The following is a 20,323-nucleotide window of genomic DNA, read 5'->3' as shown; positions in this document are numbered from 1 at the left end:
ATTCCCTTCAACTATCCTCATACTGAGAAAAGTTTCATAAGTTATAATTATGGTTTTTCCATGTAGGAATGTAAATAGTCCAACTTTGATAAGTTCCTTATGATTTCTTTTCCCTGTTTACCTGCTCATGCTTCTCTTGCTTCTTGTATTTGCATGTCAAATTTTCTATTCAACTCCTTTTTTTTTCATCAAGAATGTTTGAAAGTCCTCTATTTAATTGAATGACCATATTTTCCCCTGAAACATGATACTCAGTTTTGCTGGGTAGGTGATTTTTGGTTTGAATCCTAGCTCCTTTGACTTCCAGAATATTATATTCCAAGTCCTTCCGTCCCTTAATGTAGAAGCTGCTAGATCTTCTGTTGTCCTGATTGGGTTTACACAATCCGTAAATTGTTTCTTTTTGCCTACTTGTAACACTTTCTCCTTGATCTGGGAACTCTGGAACCTGGCTATAATATTCCTAGGAGATTTCTTTTTGAGATCTTTTTTTAAGAGGTGACAAGTGAATTCTTTCCATTTCTATTTTGCTATCTGGTTCTAAAATATCAGGGCATTTTTCCTTGAGAATTTCTTGAAGGATGATTTCTAGTTGTTTTTTTTAATCATGGCTTTCAGGTAATCCAATAATTTTAAAATTATCTCTCCTGGGTCTATTTTTCAGGTCAGTGGGTTTTCCAATGAGATACTTCACATTGCCTTCGATTTTTTCATTTGTTTGCATCTGTTTAATAGTATCTTGATTTCTCATAAAGTCACTATCTTCCATTTGCTCCAATCTAATTTTGAGGGAATGATTCTCTTCAGTGAGCTTTTGAGATTCTTTTTTCCATCTGGCAGATTCGGGTTTTTAAGGCATTCTTCTCCTCATTGCCTCTTTTGAGCCTCTTTTGCCATTTGAGTTAGTCTATTTTTTAAGGTGTTGTTTTCTTCAGTCAGGTTGCTTACTCTCATTTCATAATTTCTTGCACTCTCATTTCTCTTTCCAATTTTTCCTCTACTTCTCTTATTTGGTTTTCAAAATCCTCCTTAAGTTCTTCTATGGCCTGTAACCAGCTCATGTTTTCCTTTGAAGCTTTTGGTGCAGGAGTTCTGACTTCACTGTCTTCCTCATGTTCCATGCTTTGGTCCTTTTTGTCCCTAAAATAGGAGTGTAAAGTTGGATTGCTCTGTTTGGTTTGCTTCCTTTGCCTGCTCATGTTGCCACTCAATTACTTGACTTTGGGGCTTTTTGCCACAGTAAGACTCTGCCACCAGACAGGGGAGCTTCATCCCAAATGCTGGGGTTTCCTCAGATGCTGAAAGTATTAGTTGGGTACCCTCTTTGAAGTCCCCACACACTCTGGCAAGCTCGTCACACATCGCAGGACCTGCACCCTAGACAGCAATCCAGATTCAAGCAGGATAAAGCAAGAGCAATTACCCCTAATACTGGTCGTTTGGTCCCCCTAAAATCTGCAGGCCAGGAGCTGAAGCTGCCATGTGGCAGTGGCTTCTAAACCTGGGGGCAAAGGCCGACCACACTCCCAGCTACTGGATCCCACATCCACACTCCACTGACCTCTCACTTTGTCCTTAGCACCTATGTGTTGATAATTCAGCAAACTGCCATAGCTGCTGGTGATCTGAAGTCCCTCCAGCCAGTGGCTGGCTGTGCCCACCCTGTGGCTAAGACCTCCGGCTCGAGCAGGGCTGGGGTCAGCTCTCAGAGCACTGTGCTGGCTGCTCCCTGCCAGCCTGCTGGGCTATCCTCATTGGGAGGTTAGCTTCTCTCTGTCATTTTGTGGGTTCTGTAGCTCCACAGTTTGTTCAGAGTCACCTCTTACATAAATTGGAGGGGGTGGGAGCTAGAGTCATGAGGAGGTCCTGTGTCTACTCCTGGGATTGTTTTTTTTTTTTTTGCAACAATTATCTCTGATAAAGGCTTTATTTCTCAAATCTATAGAGAACTGAGTACAATTTGTAAAATTACAAGTCATTTCCCAATTGATAAATGGTCAAAGGATATGAACAAGTAATTTTTTTGAAAAAGAAATTAAAGATATCTATAATCAGATGAAAAAAATGTTTTAAATCACTATTGATTAGAGAAATGCAAATTAAAACAGTCTCAGGTACCATGTCATACCTATCAGGTTGGCTAATATGACAATCTGAATATAGACTGATGCATGCTATTTTTCCACTCTTTTTTTCCTTCTTTCCTTATTAAAATTTTTTTAAATTTATTTTATTTTAATTTTTTAAATTAAATTTTGTGTTTATTTTTAGTTTACATCATTCATTGCCACAAGATTTTGAGTTACAACTTTTCTCCCCATCTTTCCCATACCCACCACCCCAAAACAGCAATCCCACTGTATACCCCCTCCCCCAATCTTCTCTCTCCTATATCCTCTCCCATTCCCCCTCCAACTTTGCAATAGGCTGAGATGGATCTCTATACCCCAGTGCCTGTATATCTTATTTCCCAGTTACATGTAAAAGATAATAGTTATATAAATATATAAACATTTGATTTTAATACTTTGGATTCCAGATTCTTTTCCTTCTTTGTTCATCACCCACCCTTACTGGGAAGATAAGCAATTCAATATAGGTTGTGCATGTGTAACTACTTAAAACATTTCCATAGTGGATATATTGTAAAAGATTGACTATATTTCCCTCTATGATATTCTGCCCCCCACTTGTTCTATTCTCTACTTTGGCCCTGTCCCTTTTCAGAAGTGTATGCTTCCATCTGTCCTCCCCCCTGACCTGCCCTCCCCTCCATCATTCCCCATCTCATCCCTTTCCCCCCCTACTCTCCAGTAGGGTGAAATACCCTATTTAGTATGTATGTCATTCCATCCCTAAGTCAAATTCAATGAGAGTAAACTTGACCCATTCCCTTTTGCCTTCCTGTTCTTCCCCTCCATTGTAACAGTTTCCCCTTGCCACTTCTATATGGGATAATTTACCCCATTCTATCTCTCCCCATTTCCTCTCATTATATTCCTCTCACCTCTCAATCTCAACTTTTAAGTATCATCCCTTCCTATTCAACTTTTCCTGTAATCTCTGTCTCTGTATACCTGTACACACACACACACACACACACACACACACACACACACACACACATATATATATATATATATATATATATATATACACACTCACATATGCATTCATATACCCATATACCCTCCTACATAGACATATGTATGTATGTATGTATACATACATATATATATATACATACATTTATATTCCCTTCAACTATTCACCTACTGAGAAAAGTTTTATAGGTTACAATTATCATTTTTCCATGTAGGAATGTAAATAGTTCAACTTTGATAAGCACATGATGATTTCTTTTCCCTGTTTCCCTTCTTATGCTTCTCTTGCTTCTTGTATCTGAATGTCAAATTTTCTATTCAACTCTGGTTTTCTCATCAAGAATAATTTAAAGTCATCCATTTCATTGAATGACCATATTTTCCCCTGAAACATGATGTCCATTTTTGCTGGGTAGGTGATTCTTGGTTTTAATTCCATCTCCTTTGCCCTCTGGAATATCATATCCCAAGCCCTTCAATCCCTCAGTGTAGAAGCTGCCAGGTCCTGTGTTATCCTGATTGTATTTACACAGTAATCAAATTGTTTCTTCTTTTCTGCTTGTAATATTTTCTCCTTGATCTGGGAACTCCAGAAACTAGGTATAATATTCTTAGGAGTTTTCTTTTTGGGATCGTTTTCAAGAGGTAACTGGTGGATTCTTTAGACCTCTATTTTGCCCTCTGGTTCTAAAACATCAGGGCAATTTTCCTTGAGAATTTCTTGAAGAATAGTTTCTAGGTTCTTTTTTATTATAGCTTTCAAGTAGTCCAGTAATTTTTAAATTATCTCTCCTTGATCTATTTTCCATGTCAGTGATTTTTCCAATGAGATATTTCACATTGCCTTCTATTTTTTAATTTGTTTGGATCAGTTTAACAGTATCTTGATTTCTCATAAAGTCACTAGGTTCCATTTGCTCCAATCTAATTCTGCAGGAATTATTCTCTTCAGTTAGCTTTTGAGATTCTTTTTCCATCTGGCAAATTCAGCTTTTTAAGGAATTCTTCTCCTCTTTGGCTTTTTTCAGCCTCTTTTGCCATTTGAGCTAATCTATTTTTTTTAAGGTGTTATTTTCTTCAGTCAGGTTGTTGATTCTCTTTTCATGATTTGCTTGCATCGTTCTCATTTCTCTTCTCAGTTTTTACTCCACTTCTCTTATTTGGTTTTCAAAATTTTTCTTAAGCTCCTCTATGGCCTGACCAGTTCATATTTTTCTTGGAAGTTTTTGGTGCAGGAGTTCTGACTTCTTTTTCTTTCTCCTGTTCCTTCTTTGATCCTTTTTGTCCCCCAAAAGGTGCCCAAAGTCAGATTATTCTGCTTGCTTTGCTTCCTTTGCTTGCTCATTTTGCCACTCAATTACTTGACTTTGAGCTTTTTGCCACAGTAGAACTCTGCTTCCAGAGAGGAGAGCTTTGTCCCAAATCACTTAGGTTTCCTCAGCTGCCAAAGCTATTAGTTGTGTGCCCTCTCTGAAGCCTCCCCACACTCTGGCTCAATGGTCACACATCCCAGGACCTCCACCCAAGCCAGTGATCCAGATCCAAGCAGGTTAAAGCAAGAACGATTATCCTCAGAATGGTTGCTTGATACCCCTACAATCTGCAAGCCAGGAACTCTGAAGCAGCCATGCAATGACAGCTAAATGGCTGTGGCACCTCAGCTGCTTTTCACCCAGGGGCAGAGGGTGGACCATACTCCAGGACTCCCTGTTCCCAAAGTCCACTGACCTCTCACTTTGTCTTTGGCATTTATGGTTTGATAATTATGGAAACTGCCACAGCTGCTTGTGACCTACTCTCTCAGAGTCCCTCCAGGTCGGCCTGCCCTGGGGCTAATACCTTGGAGTCATGCGGAGCTAGGCTCTGCTCCCAGCCCTCTGTGATCGACCCTTCCTGCCAGCCTGCCAGGCTGTCTTCAGTGGGAGGTTTGTTTCTCTGTCTCTTTGTGGTTTACGTATCCCTAAAGTTTGTTTAGGTATTTTTTTATAGGTATTTGAGGTGGTTATGGGGGGAGCGCAGAGAGTCTTCCTGCTTGTATGCCACCATCTTGGCTCCTCCCTTTCTTTCTTTCTTTCTTTCAAAAATACTGGAGTGGTTTACCATTTCCTTCTCAGCTCATTATACAAGTGAGGAAACTGAGACAAACAGGGCTAAGTGACTTGCCCATGGTCACACAACTAGTAAGTATCTGACAGCAGACTTGAACTCAGGAAGATGAGTCTTCCTGACTCTAGGCATGGCACTCTCTCCACTGTGCCACCAAACTGTTCAAAATTTATTGGTAAGTTATTTTTTTCATTAGTAATTCAACAATATTTCTATACCTAACTCATATTCCAACCACATGATGTTAGGAAACTAATTATGAGAAAGAGAGAAGCAAATATAACAAATCTTTTTTTTCTTTTTTAATATGCAATTGATTTTATTAAAAAAAGGCTAAATGTCAGATGGCTAGGTGGTGCAGTGAATATAGCACCAGCCTTGGAGTCAGGAGGACCTGAGTTCAAATCCGACCTTAGACGTTTAACACTTACTAGCTGTGTGACCTTGGGCAAGTCACTTAACCCCAATCGCCCTGTCTTCCTCCCTCCAAAAAGGAAAAGGAAAGACTAAATGCAATAATTATGAATATGTTTTTGTCATATTTTCAGGATGAGTAGAAGGTTACCTTATTGATAGTGTCTAACTTTGCTCTATTAAGACTCCCTAGCTAGTTCTTGCACTATGTGGCAAGGAAGCTTTCCTCAATAATTGACTGGAAGAGGTTAGGGTTCAAGCCTTTTGCTGTTGAGATACAGCTTCCTGGTGTTCTCAGACTGTTGATTTAGCTTCCTGGTCATTTAAGGGCATTAAAAAATACTCATATGCAGTGTGTGTATTGGGGGTGGGGAGAGGTATGGAATTTCAAACTTGTCAAACTTCCCAAGGATATTGGAGTTGCCATTCCTGGTCTTACTGATCACACTATATCCATATGGAGATAAGGGCAGTGGCACCTAATTGAGCTAAGCCCAGCATCCTTGTTGTGTACCCTTTCTATGCTTTGGCTACCTCACCTTTTATTTAATAATTGTAGAATTACCTGTGAGTGTTTCATTTTATTCTAACATCGGACCTATTCTACTAGTCAGCCACAGCTCATGACAACATCCTGCTAAACCAGACTCCAAAGTAATCACAATGGAGCTGTTTTTCTTCAACCCTGAGTTCATTTTCTTCCTATGGAGTTTGTTTTGCTTGTATGGAGTTTACTGTACTAATAACCACTCTCCTGTCCAAAGATGTGTCTAGTGGTAGTCTGGAAGTGGAGGCATGCCACCTCCATGACAGGAAGATGTTCATTCATAGCATATGGCTAGTCCTACCTAATGAGTGCCTTTCTGTAAGGATTTGGAAAAAGCAGAGATGGAAATGTGAGATGTGTCTCTCATCTGGAACAGCAAATTGCCAATCCTGTTATGTCCTTCATCTGATACTACCTATCTCAGTGGAAACAAATGTATTTTTTAAGAATATATTTTATATATGCATAGTGCATTAGAAAATGTCTATAATGATTATTATACAAATTGTTACCACTGATAATACTGCTCTTCTGCATTTTGTGGGAAATAGCTATGGTCATGTTCCTGATACCGGTGATCTGAGTGAAATCAGACCAGAATGTTATATTTTATTATCTAAAAAATGGGGATGGGTGGGAGAAGATGGATGGTTGTAAATGTTATGCTTGATATTCATTATGCGTATTGTTTATTGATACTTTCATAATTTTGAGAATATAACAATCTGATTTACAGCCCAGATTAGGACCTGAGTATCTTTACTGCCTAGGAAGGTACTTCTGGGATGAATCCAATTTGACACTCTCATTTGAAATATTCATAAATGTCTAGAAAGAAATCATTAGTTGGAACAATTAGAAAAAGCTATTGCCTTCTGGACAGGATCCCAACTGAATTAGCTAGAGGTGGGGTTTAGGAGTATACTAGGAAACCACACAAGAGTAATCTTTTCCTCATTAATGAGTATGATTGTCTAATAGAGTGAAACTCTCCAGTGGAAGAAAAATGCTCTGATGTTCAGGATTCCTTGAATGACCAACTATAAGTTTTGCATAACAAATTGATCATCACTGTTGGCCCCAGAGTCTATTCAATGAATCAGGAATCCCTTCTGACCTATGGCCATTAAGTTATACCTGAAAGCTCTCTACTTGGAAATGCAACCACTCAAAAAGCACCATTCATGCCTATAAGTCCATTGAGGAAGTCTGTGACATGATAAAGTCTTCAGGAGGATGTATGTGGGAGGGAGTGATATGCTGTGATGTGTGGGAGATCAAGTTCTAAGAATACCTAGTCCCTTCATAAACACTCTTGAAAAAATGCCAGATATATGGTATGGAACAAGAAAACAGTAAGATTTTTGGCCTTAGAACCATCCAGCTGCAGTCTGCACAAGAATTTTAGATGCAGATGTAGGCTATAGTGGTATGATAAAATGCATGGTGTTAGACAAAAAGAAAGAAGTATCCTCCCTAATGAGTTATAGTTGTATAGGAACAATCAGTATATAGATGCAGGAAATCTATTTTGTTATAGCTACTGCCAAGGGATCAAACTCTGTACTGGTCAACTGACTAGTAAAATACTGTTACTTTTAAGTTCTAATTTCTCTTAAATTGGATCACCTGGATTCCAGATAGCTTTGCTCATCTTAATAGACTTCTGGTTACCATTCAGCAAATTGAAGGGCTGGAGGAATCAAATATATTCAAAGCTGGGTTTTTGTCTCCACCTACTGCATTGGTTTCTGAATCTCACCCAAGGTAATGTCTCAGACTGCTTTTTCCACTTGGTATACTATTTTAGACGATGTAATAGTTTTCTTCAAAATATTGGTTTTTCTGCATTTACTGCATCAAAAGAAAAACACGGAGAAATCTGTATTTAAAATGAACTACCTTGGGGCGGCCAGGTGGCGCAGTAAGAGCGATGGCCCTGGCATCAGAAGACCTGGGATCAGTTCTGGCCTCAGATACTTGGCACCCACACAAAAAATAACTGGCTGTGTAACCTTGAGCAAGTTACTTAACCCCAATTGCTTAAAAAAATAAAATAAAATGAACTACCTTAAGGTGAGGCCAAGATAGGAGAATGAAAGAAGTACAGCTGAGCTCTCCATCACTGCTTCTCCACAGAGATCTAGAAAATACACACAATAAATATTTATTAATTACCTACAATTGCCAGTCACTGTACTAAGTACTAGAGATATAAAAAGAGTCATGAGACAGTCCCTGCCCTTAAGAAGTTTACAATTGAATGGGTGAGACAAAAAGCAAGTACTTATGTACAAATAAACTACCTATAAAATACATATGAAAGTAAATAAGAGAGGGGAGACACTGGGATTAAGAGGGGTTGGGAAAGCCTCCCTATAGAAGATGGGATTTTAGTTGGGACTTAAAAAATCATGGAAGTCAGTAGGCAGAGATGAGGAAGGAGAACATTCCAGGTCTGGAAGAGAGCCAGAAAAATGCCTAAAGCTGAGAGAAGGAAGGTCTTGTTTGTGGAAGAGCAAGGAGACCAGTGTCACTGGATCAAAGAATACATGATAAGCAGAGGTTTAATAAGAGTGATGATTGAATGGAAAATGGATTGGAAGGGGGAGAAACATGAGGCAGGCAGACCCACCAGTAGGATGTTGCAAAAGGGTGGGTGTGTGGTGATGAGGGCCTGTGCCAGAGTGGTAGCATTGTCAAAAGAGAAAAGGAGGGGCATTGATCCTGATCAGAGAACCCATGACAAAATCAGAGTAATTCTTTTCAGTCCAGGTCATTGAAGGGAAAAAGAGAAGGTCTGCAGAGGCTGAGGATAGGGTCTAGTTCTAGCCAGTAACAACTGTTCATGAAGCATTATACTATAGGAATTAAAAGAGGATCAAAGCATGCACCAGAAAAAGAAGAGGCATCAGCCTCATGAGGTTAGTTCCCCCATGTAAGGTTCAGGAATATGACTGAGGAGGGACCCTGCATGTAGGGATAGAATTCTAGAGTGAGAATTGGTCCTGGGCCCAGGGGGTAGGGTGGGTACCCAGCAAAGATCAAGCTCTGAAGCAAGCATCAGTAGTGAAACTTTGGTCCCAGGGGTACAATAGTGTCTCTGCTCCAGCCTAAGCCCTGTCTGAAGCCTGAAAGAAGTAACCAAGGCATGGATATGAAAGCAAAGAATAGCCTGAAATTTTATCATTCTGAACATGAAGAGTCTTCCACTTGGCTAATAGTGACTGAGTCTAGCAGCAGTCAACTAGAACTACAACCAGCGGGCAGACCACTCACGTGTTTCTCAGACCCAAACACAGGTCAAGAAGCTAAAAGTTTACAGGTCCCAAGTCTGAATTGTTCTTTGCATTCCTGTACAATGCTCAATACACCAAGAAAGCAGCAGAAAGTCCCAAGAGTGCATATGATTAGCCCAGACATTTCCTTCAGAAATGTTCAAAATTAGGGCCTAAGATAAAGTATGAATTCAAGAAAAGAGATGGAAAAATAAGAAAGTAAAAGGATACCACTGTAAAGATCTAATATGGTGACAAGGACACTCAGGAAATAATCCCAAAGGAAGTAAATTACTCCAAAACATCTATAAGTAAATCCTCAAAAAGATGGTTGGGTGCAAGTTCAACAAGAATTCCTAGAAGAGATGAAGGAAGAGGTTTTTGTTTCTTTTTAGAGCTAAAAGTGATTTTTAAAAACTAAATGAGGGTGCAGGAGGAAAATGCAAAAAAGAAATGAGAGCTATGGAAAGATTTGGAAAAAAAGAATTAACATGTTGGAACAAAAGGCATAAAACCTTGCTCAAGGGGGAAAATATCTCTGAAAATTAGATTGGGTAGAATAGAAACACAAATTTAGGTTTAGAGTTAAGTTATATGAAATGAAAAGAAATGTTAAAACAATGCCAAAAGACTTAATAATAGTGTGAAATTTTAAAATAAAATTTTAACAAGGAGCCTAGAGCAAAATATCACAAAGTTAATATATTAAGACCAAGTTGGATTTATTTCAGGAAAGCAGTGATAGTACAATATTAAGAAACGACAAGAACCAAAGAAACCAAGTGATTATATTAATAAGTGCAGAAAAAGCTTTTGACAACATATAACATTCTTGCATATAAAAAACACTACAAAACACAGGAAAATGGAACTTCTCTTAAAATGATAAATAGCATCTTTTGAAAATCAAGAGCCAGTGTTATCTGTAATGCAGATAGAATAAAGCTCTTTCCAATAAGATCAGGAGTGAAGCAAAGATGTCCATTATCATCATTACTCTTCAATATTGTGTTTGAAATGCTACCTACAAAAATAAGACAAAAACAAAAAGAAAAATATAAAATTTTCCTCCCCCCACCCGAGATGGTTACCATCAGACACAAATGTATGTTGTGTATATATATATACACACACATATATGTATATACATATTTATGTATATACACACATATGTATATGTACATATATGTGTGTGTAAAATCATTACATATGTTTGTTTATATCTAAGTACTTAATATTATCAGTTATTTCTCTAAATGCAGATAATATCTTCCTTCATATGGCCATTGTAGTAAATTTGGGCATCTATAATAAGTATAATTACTTATTTGCTTAAAGTCATTCTTAAAATAATATTATTGTTACTGGATACAACATTCTTTCAGTTCTACTCATTTCACTCTTCATTATTTTGTGCAAGTCTATCTATGTTTTTTCTAAGATTATCAAGCTCATAATTTCTTATAGCACAGTAGTATTCCATCACAATCATATACCACAATTTACTCAGTCATTCCTCAACTGGCAGGCATCATCACAATTTCCAGTTCTGTGCCACCAAAAAGAGAGCTGCTGTAAATATTTTAGAACAAATAAGTCCTTTTCCTTTCCCCCCAATCATCTTTGGAAACAGACCTTATGGGTCAAAGACCATAGGTAGTTTAACAACTCTTTGGGTATAATTCCAGATTGCTTTCCAAAATGTGTTCCACAGTCCACAATTCCACCAACAATGAATTAGTGTCCCAGTTTTTCCACATTCTCTCCAACATTTTCCCACTTCAATCATTTTAGTCAATCTGATAGATGTAAAATGCTATCCCAAAGTTGTTTTAACTTGAATTTCTCTAATCAATAACAATTTAGAATATTATTTCATATGAGTATAATTTATTCATTGGAAAACTGCCTATTCATATCCTTTGACCATTTTTCAATTGAAGAATGGTTTTACAAATATTTGAGATATGAGATATTTATCTGAGAAACTGTCTAGAAAATTTCCTCCACAACTTTTTCTTTTCTTCTGATCTTGGCTATTTTTATTTCATTTGTACAAAACCTTTTAAATTTAATATCATCAAAGTTTTCCATTTTAAACATCACTGTACTCTCTATTTTGTTTATACATATTTTTTGCCTATCCATAAGCCTAATAAGTAATATGTTCCATGTTATTCAAATTTTCTTATATCTCAGTTTATATCTAGGTCATGCATCTGTTTTGACCATGTATTGATAAATGGTATAAGATGTTAGGCTCTGACCAATTTCTGCCATACTGCTTTCCAGTTTTCCAAAAATTTCTTTTATTAATTTTTTTTACCAAATAATGAATTCTTTTTGTGAAAATTTAAGTCTTCACACTTGTCAAGTACAAGGTCACTATATTTATTTGCTGCTGTAAATTGAATGTGCACCCTTTTCTATTGATCTACCTTTCTATTTCTTATCCAGTACCAGATAGTTTTGATTATTAAAGCTTTTGAGAGGATTCTTGGAAGATGGTGGAGTAGATCAGAAAATTCCAAGCTCTCAAGATTTCCCCCTACAAAAGATATAAAAAGACACCTTAGGGCAAACAATGTGTGACTGGAGATAAATAGGAACAGGAGCGTAACTGGGGGCTTCCCAGGACAATTTGAGAAGATCAGAAGGAAAATCCCAGGACTAGGTTGTGAAGACGAAACACCTCCATGCTAGGTTCTGTTTTTAACAGCAAGTGGCTAGCCTCTTAAACCACAAGCAGCAAGCCCTGGGGTTAGTTGATTTGAGAGCCTGCCTCTGCCCCAGACACCAGAGATTTTACTCCTGGGATAATGAGGGGACTTGGGCAGGTGAACATGGGAAGATTAAGAGAACCTCTGCTGATCAGGAATGCCAGACCCAACTATGCTGGGAAGAGCGGAGGGCATGGGAAGGAACCAGAATCGCCAGCCAGGTGGGTGCAGAAGCAGCCAAGCAGAAAGCCCCTGGCAGTGGGCACTTACAGGAGGTTAGAGGTTTGGCTTTGGTTTCAGGCTTGAGGGAAGAACTGAAGATCTGGGGTAAGAGGCACCTTTTCCTATACCCCAGGGCTAGAGGTGATTACAAATATTTAAGCTATTACAAAATGTATGTACAGGCAAAGGAGAAAGAATCCAACTATAGAAAATTATTTTGGGAATAGAGATGACCAGGGTTCAACTTCACAGAAGGAAATTGAAGTAAATAAACCCCCAAAGAGACATCAAATGGTCGTCTGCCCAAAAAGAATTCATAGAAGATGTTAAATAAGACTTCAAAAATCAAATGATGGAGATAGAGGAAAAACTGAAAAAGAAAATATGAAAAATAAGAATAAATAAGAAAAAGAAGAAGGGTATGAAAGGAAAGTTAATAATTAGAAAGGGAGATTCAGGATTTTAAGAGAAAAAAATGACACCTCAAAATTAGAATTGAACAAAGTGAAGTCTGTGAAATTATAAGAGATCAAGAAATGATTAAACAAAATATGAATAACGAATAATTATAATTACATCTTTATAACATAGTTTAAGATCTGGTACTGTTAAACCTCCTTCCTTTGCATTTTTTTATTATTCCCTTTGATATTCTTGACTTGTTATTCTTCCAAATTATTTTTTGTAATTTAGTAAAATGACTTTTGAGAATTTAATTGGGATGGCATTGGATATATAAATTAGTTTAGTTAATATTGTCATTTTATTATATTGTCCCTGCTTACCCATGAATAATGAATGTTGCTCCAATTATTTAAATCTGATTTTATTTGTACAAAAATTGTTTTTTTTAATATTTTTTCTATTTATTTCCCGAATTTATTTTGGCAGGTGTATTCCCAAGTATTTTATGTTGTCTAGAGTTATTTTAAATAGGGTATCTCTTACTATCTCTTCTTGCAAGGTTTTGTTTTTGATATATAAGAATGTTGATAATTTGTATGAACTTACTTTATATCCTGCTATTTTGGAAAAGTTATTATTTAATTGATTTTTCAGTTGAATCTTTGGGATTTTCCCTATATGTCATCATATCATCAATTCCCCCTTTTAATGAAGTCTTTTCTTTGGTGAATTTTTGTACATCTTTTTCCCTTTGGCCAATTCTGCTTTTTAAGAAGTTCTTTTCTTCAGTGGATTTTTTTTTTGTCTCTTTTATCATTTGAACTATTCTGGTTTTAAGGTGTTATTTTCTTCTTGTATCACTCTCATTTCTTTTCCTAATTTTTTTCTCTGTATCTCTTATGTGATTTTTTAAAACTTTTCTGAACTTTTCCTAGAATTCTTTTTGAGTTTGAGACTAATTCACATTTTTCTTTGAGAATTTGACTGTAGCTGTTTTGACGTTATTATCTTTTTCTGACTTTGTGTTTTGATCTTCCTTGTCATTGTTTTAACTTTATGTGGTTAGGGCTTTTGCTGTTGTTGTCATAATTGTTGTTCTTTGCTCATTTATTCAGCCTACTTCTTGACTTGTAAGTTTATGTTAAAGTTGGGCTCTGTTCCCCAGGTAGAAGGAACACTACCCCAAGCTTTAGGATTTTATGCTGCTATTTTCTTTTTTTCCAAATGCTTTATTAACTTCTGATTTACTTCATTCATTTCTGCCAGATTTTGAGTTACAAATTTTCTCCCCATTTTTCCCGTACCCACCGCCCCCAATTAGCAGTCCCACAGGATATCCCCTCCTTCAATATGCTCTCTCCCATATTTTCTCCCATACCCTTTTCAACTTTTCCAGTGGATCTCTATGCCAAAGTGCCTGTATATCTTATTTCCCAATTGCAAGTAAAATAGTATTAATAATAGTACATATATATGTTTGATTTTAAAACTTTGAATTCCAGATTCATTCCCTTCCTCCCTTGTCACCCACCGTTACTGGGAAGATAAGCAATTCAATATAGGTTGTACATGTGTAGCTATGCAAAACAATAACATAGTAGATATATTGGAAAAGACTGACTATATTTCCTTCCCTCCTATCCCACTTCCCACTTGTTCTATTCTCTGCTTTCATCCCATCCCATTTCAAAAGGGGGTGCTTCCAACTTCCCTCCTCCCCCTGCCTGCCCTCCCTTCCATCATCCTCCTCTCATCCCCTTCCCCCCCTACTCTCTTGGAGGATGAGATATCCTATTTATTATGTATTTCATTCCCTCCTCAAGCCAAATTCAATGGGAATAAGGTTGACCCATTCCCTTTTGCCTCCTATTCTTCCCCTCCATTGTAACCATTTTCCCTTGCCTCTTCTATATAAGATAGTTTATGCCATTCTGTCTCTCCCCAATCTCCTCTCATTATATTCCTCTCTCATCTCTTAAATTCACCTTTTAAGTATCATCCCTTCCTGTGTAATTGGTCCTGTGCCCTCTATCTATGTATATCTGTAAACATATATACACACATTCACATGTGTATTCATATGCCCATATACCCTCATAATAGACATATATATATTTGCTGGGTAGGTGATCCTTGGTTTTAATCCCAGCTCCTTTGACCTCCAGAATATCATATTCCAAGCCCTTCGATCCCTCAGTGTAGAAGCTGCCAGATCCTGGGTTACCCTGATTGTGTTTCCACAATATTCAAATTGTTTCTTCCTGGCTGCCTGTAATATTCTCTCCTTAATCTGGGAATTCCAGAACCTGGCTATAATATTCCTAGGAGTTTTCTTTTGGGGATCTTTTTCAGGAAGTGATTGGTGGATTCTTTCAACCTCTATTTTGCCCTCTGGTTCTAAAACATCAGGGCAGTTTTCTTTGAGAACTTCCTGGAGGATGATTAATAGGTTCTTATTTTGACCATGGCTTTCAGGTAGTCCAATAATTTTTAAATTCTCACTCCTGGATCTATTTTCCAGGTCAGTGGTTTTTTCCATGAGATATTTCACATTTCCTTCTATTCTTTCATTTGTTTGGATATGTTTAACAGCATCTTGACTTCTCATAAAGTCATTAGCTTCCATTTGCTCCAATCTAGTTCTGAAGCAATGATTTTCCTCATTGAGCTTTTGACATTCTTTTTCCATCTGCAAATTCAGCTTTTTAAGGCATTTTTCTCCTCATTGTCTTTTTGAGCCTCTTTTGCCATTTGAGTTAGTCTATTTTTTAACGTAGTATTTTCCTGAGTCAGGCTGTTGACTCTCATTTCATAATTTTTTTGCATCATTTTCATTCCTCTTCCCAATTTTTCCTCCACTTCTCTTATCTGCTTCTTAAGGTCCTCTATGTAGCAACCAGCTTGTATTTTCCTTTGAAGCTTTTGGTGCAGGAGTTCTGACTTCACTGTCTTCCTCCTGTTCCATGTTTTGCTCCTTTTTTGTCCCCAAAATAGTAGTCTAATGTTTGAATCTTCTGTCTGCTTTGTTTTCTTTTCCTGGTCATGTCACCCTTCAGTCACTTGACTTTTGGGCTTTTTGCCACGGTAGGACTCTGCCACCAGACAGGGGAGCTTTCATCACAAACACTGAGGTTTTCTCAGCTGCTGGAGGTAGTAGATGGGTGCCCTCTCTGAGGTGTCCACACACTCTGGCAAGCTGGACACACACCCCAGGATCTCCAGCCTAGACTGCAATCCAGATCCAAGCAGCTTAAAGCAAGAGTGATTACCCTCACACTGGTGCTTGGTCCCCCTACACTCTGCAGAGCAGGAGCTGAAGCTGCCACGTGGTGCTGGCTGGCTTTGCCAGTGTTTCAGTGGCTTCTCACCCTGGGGACAAAATCTGAGGCACTCCCACTTACTGGGTCAAAAAGTCCAGACTGCACTGACCTCTCACTTTGTCCTTCGCATCTATGTGTTGATAAATCTGGAAATGGCCACAGCTGCTGCTGATCTGGAGTCCCTCCTGCTGGCAGCTGGTCAGGCCCACCCTAGGGCTAAACCTTGCCATTTGGCTGAGCTGGGCTCCCAGAGAGCTACACTGGCCAATTCCTGCTGGCCTGCTAGGCTGTCCTCAGAGGGAGGTTAGCTTCTCTGTGTGATTTTGTGGGTTCTGCAGCTCCAAAGTTTGTTTAGAATCCCCTTTTTGCATGGATTGGGGAAGGTGGAAGCCAGTGCCCAGCAGAGGTCCCGCTTCGACTCCTCCATCTTGACACTGACTCATGGATTTATGCTGCTATTTTCAAGGCTAGTTCTAAGTGTCTGTAAATTTTCAGTTCTTCTAATGTGATATGGTCTAAAGACTGCTCTAGTACTCTTTGCTCTGGCCTGTGAATGACCACAAGCATTCTTTTCCACCTTGGATCTTTTACCAGAGACCCCACCCTCCTGTAGCTACACATCATCATATGCTAGTGCTCCCCCTTGCCCTTAGGGTGCAATTCAAATAAAATAATTTGATCCAATAACGTTTATAAGAATTTCAGACTATTTGCAACTAAAAATGCTAATTCCATTGAGATTTTTGTTCAGCCTTCAGTTTTCCCAACATTTTCTTTTGTGTTCAGTGAAAAGCTCCTATTATGGGTCTTCTTAAAAGTAGTAAGTTATGGTTGATTTCTTCATACTTGCCAAAGTTAACATTTACTCAAGTAATTCATTCTTGGCCTCTCTACATTGGTCCAAATGAGTCCTGGCAGGAAAATCATACAGTGAAAGAGACTTCTCCTACAGTACTTTAGCAAATGTGGAACCTTTTTTTTTTTAATTTAGATTTCCATTAGCACAGTAAGTAAGATATGCCAATGGATATATAGGTTACCACTTCAAACATGACATATATTATCTCATTGTGGTAAAAAAAAACAATGCAGATAAGATTCACAGGTTTTCGAGTCCTTGTATTCTTCAAGTATGTTATATAAATCCTATTAATTTTCTTTACACACAAAAAGCAGAGGTCTTATACTGTGGTATTCACAGCTATCTTTGACTAGTAAAATTTGTTCCTTACTAACTTTACAATTCTTTTTTTACCTAAATGTCCAAAGTTATCTGGTTAGAGGGGAAGGTCTTAATCTGGGGTCCTTGAATTTAAAACAAAAGTGATATATGTATTTAAATACAATTGGTTTCCTTTGTGTACACACACACACACACACACACACACGGAGACACGCACATGGTTTCCTTTGTAATTCTATGTATTTTATTTGGAGCATTTAAGAATATTATTCTGAGGAATTCATGGGCTTCCCAGGCTACCAGAAGGTTCCATGACACAATAAAGTTAAGACACCATATTAAGCTTTCATGGCTAAAATACAACATGCTTTGAGTAGTACCAATGGCTTCTAGCTACCTTGGTAGAAATAGTGACAATTCTGTGAGTACTCCATTGCTCAATTACAATTCTTGCCATTGTCTCAACAGCAGAATGCAATCTGGGGACTCTAGATTGGGTCCTTTAGCATCATTGACTTACTTTTTAGCTTCTATTGTTTTCCACAGTTCTTGATCTGCCACCTGCTCTCTCTACCAATTACCCACAGACAAATAAGGCCTAAAAGGGTTGATTTAATGAAATGAGGTTCACATATGCTGCTGGCACACTGCCTGGTGGAAGTCCCAAACTCTCAGATACATTCTATTTGTTGATGCCCCTGATTCCTGGGTCTTGAAAATCACTTTCATTTATTCCTTTAATATTACTATAGTCATGAAATCTTTGATCACAGAACATCACCATCCTTAGACTGAAGTGTATACTGAAATTCAAAATTGGCTAATTTTGCTACCCATCTCTGGCAATTTAATAAAAATAGTTAAAAATAGTCAAAAAATAGTCCAGGGAATCCCTGTCAGGCCACACTTGAAATTTAGCTCTGTACACAGTCTGATGTTTTTCAGTAATAGTCCAGTTCAGAGCTATGAATTTCAGTTTTATTATCACTGTGTTCTCTGCTAGAAAAGGGAATCAGAATCAGATGACTACCTCTCTCTGGGTACAATACTGCTCCCAAACCTTCCAAGCTAGTCCTTGAATACAGAACAAAACATTTCTGAATCTGCACAGGTCCAAATTGGTGCATTTGTGAGATAATTCATTAGATCTTTAGAAATGTCTTTAGAAATATTTAACTGTCCAATGATATCCAAATTACTTCAAATGATTTGGAGTTGGAAGATTATTCATTTCAAAAAAATTCTCTGGACTCTCTCCTAAAATTAGTAATCCAGTACTAATTTCCAATCCCAAAATCTTTAAATATGTGTTGAATCATATTATTACTTTAAAGTAATAACATAAATTTATAGTTAGTAAATTAGTAATTAATTATTCTACATTTAGTCTATATATTAATAAGCAATGGGATAATAGGTATATAAAATTAATGTGTATCAAGTTAAACAGAGAAATTGTCATTAATCAACAAAAACACTCCTAGACACTTGACATTTATAATTCTATAGGAACATATATTGGATGTTATCATTCATTTGATAAACTAGAGAAGCTTCTTTTCTCATGTACAACTGTTCATATTCTTTCTCTGTGCCTTGAACCCTAATCTTAGTCCTAGATAAATATTAGTTACTGCCTATATAATTTATCGATAACATAGCCAATAGTAGCACAAGATGTAAGTTGTTATTTGCAATGTTTCACCTGCAAGAAAGATCACAGAAAAAGTCATATTTGACCATCACCACAACTCAATCTTTTCTCACTTGTGTAACAGTCACATTATTTATTTATTTCCAGATACCAGGTAGAGTCTCTTCTAATAAATTCTCTTCATTCTCTTCATAATATAAAGATTAAAATAGTAATTTAAAGAAAATTTTTTTATCCTCTTTCTCTATACCTCATTCAGTCTATTACTAGTTATGATAGGAAAACATGATTTCTCATAGAATGGTAGTTAAAATCACTTCAAGATCCAATATTTTTCTTTAAATATCTGTGATCTCTGAAGAAGTTGCTGATCTGTATAGGTGCAGTGACTTTTCATACTCAGATGTTGCTGAAATAATTGGTCCAGAGAAAACACACACACACACACACACACACACACACACACATACACAAATATGTATTAAGTATTAAATGAAAAAAGTGGTTCATACAAGAGGCTATGAGAAATTTGAGTCTTGAGAGATGAATTTCAGATGGGGAGAATGAAGGAAGGCTTTATAGAGAAGGTGGCAATTTAATTGGTCCTTGAAAGAGAGATGTGGTTCAGCACCCAGAGATGGGGGACTGAATGGAGGAGAGGTCATTCCAGGTACAAGGATAGTGTAGGCAGAACCACACAAAAAGGGAAAGAAGAGGATGAAAATGAGGGACAAGGGGCAGTTCAATTCATCTAGAAAATGTATTACATGAAAGTAACTAATACAGTGGGTCTGGAAAAGCATGCCATGGTAAGCTTTTTCGCCTTCAATAGTAGTGTTATGATATGGTTGAATGATATTTACTCAGTCACTCAAACTCATTTAAAGTAAATGATAAGATGCTTAATCTATCTTTAGACTGTGTGAAAAGTCTTTGAAAGCCAATGAATGAAGTGAAATGATACCAGATAGGAAGTCTGTTCCTGTTGCCTGAGGGATTGTATTATGCACTCTGGCTGGGATTGGGAAATTCCAGAAAGGAGGGAGCCACAAGGGAGGGAGGCAGGGAGAAAGAGAGAGAGAGAGAGACAGAGAGAGAGAGAGAGAGACAGAGAGAGAGAGAGAGAGAGAGAGAGAGACAGAGAGAGAGACAGAGAGAGACAGAGAGAGAGACAGAGAGAGAGAGAGAGAGACAGAGAGACAGAGACAGAGAGAGAGAGAGAGAGAGACAGAGAGAGAGAGAGAGAGAGAGAGAGAGAGAGAGAGAGAGAGAGAGAGAGACAGAGAGAGAGAGAGAGAGAGAGAGAGAGAGAGAGAGAGAGAGAGACAGACAGACAGACAGACAGACAGACAGACAGACAGACAGACAGA

The sequence above is a fragment of the Petaurus breviceps genome, unplaced genomic scaffold (genome assembly GCF_028583685.1).
Source record: "Petaurus breviceps papuanus isolate PSGF00001 unplaced genomic scaffold, PetGlider_PUasm1.0 126, whole genome shotgun sequence".
In the NCBI taxonomy this organism is placed as follows: domain Eukaryota; kingdom Metazoa; phylum Chordata; class Mammalia; order Diprotodontia; family Petauridae; genus Petaurus; species Petaurus breviceps.
The sequence above is the reverse complement of the archived record's forward strand: the minus strand, read 5'-3'. Positions refer to the sequence as shown.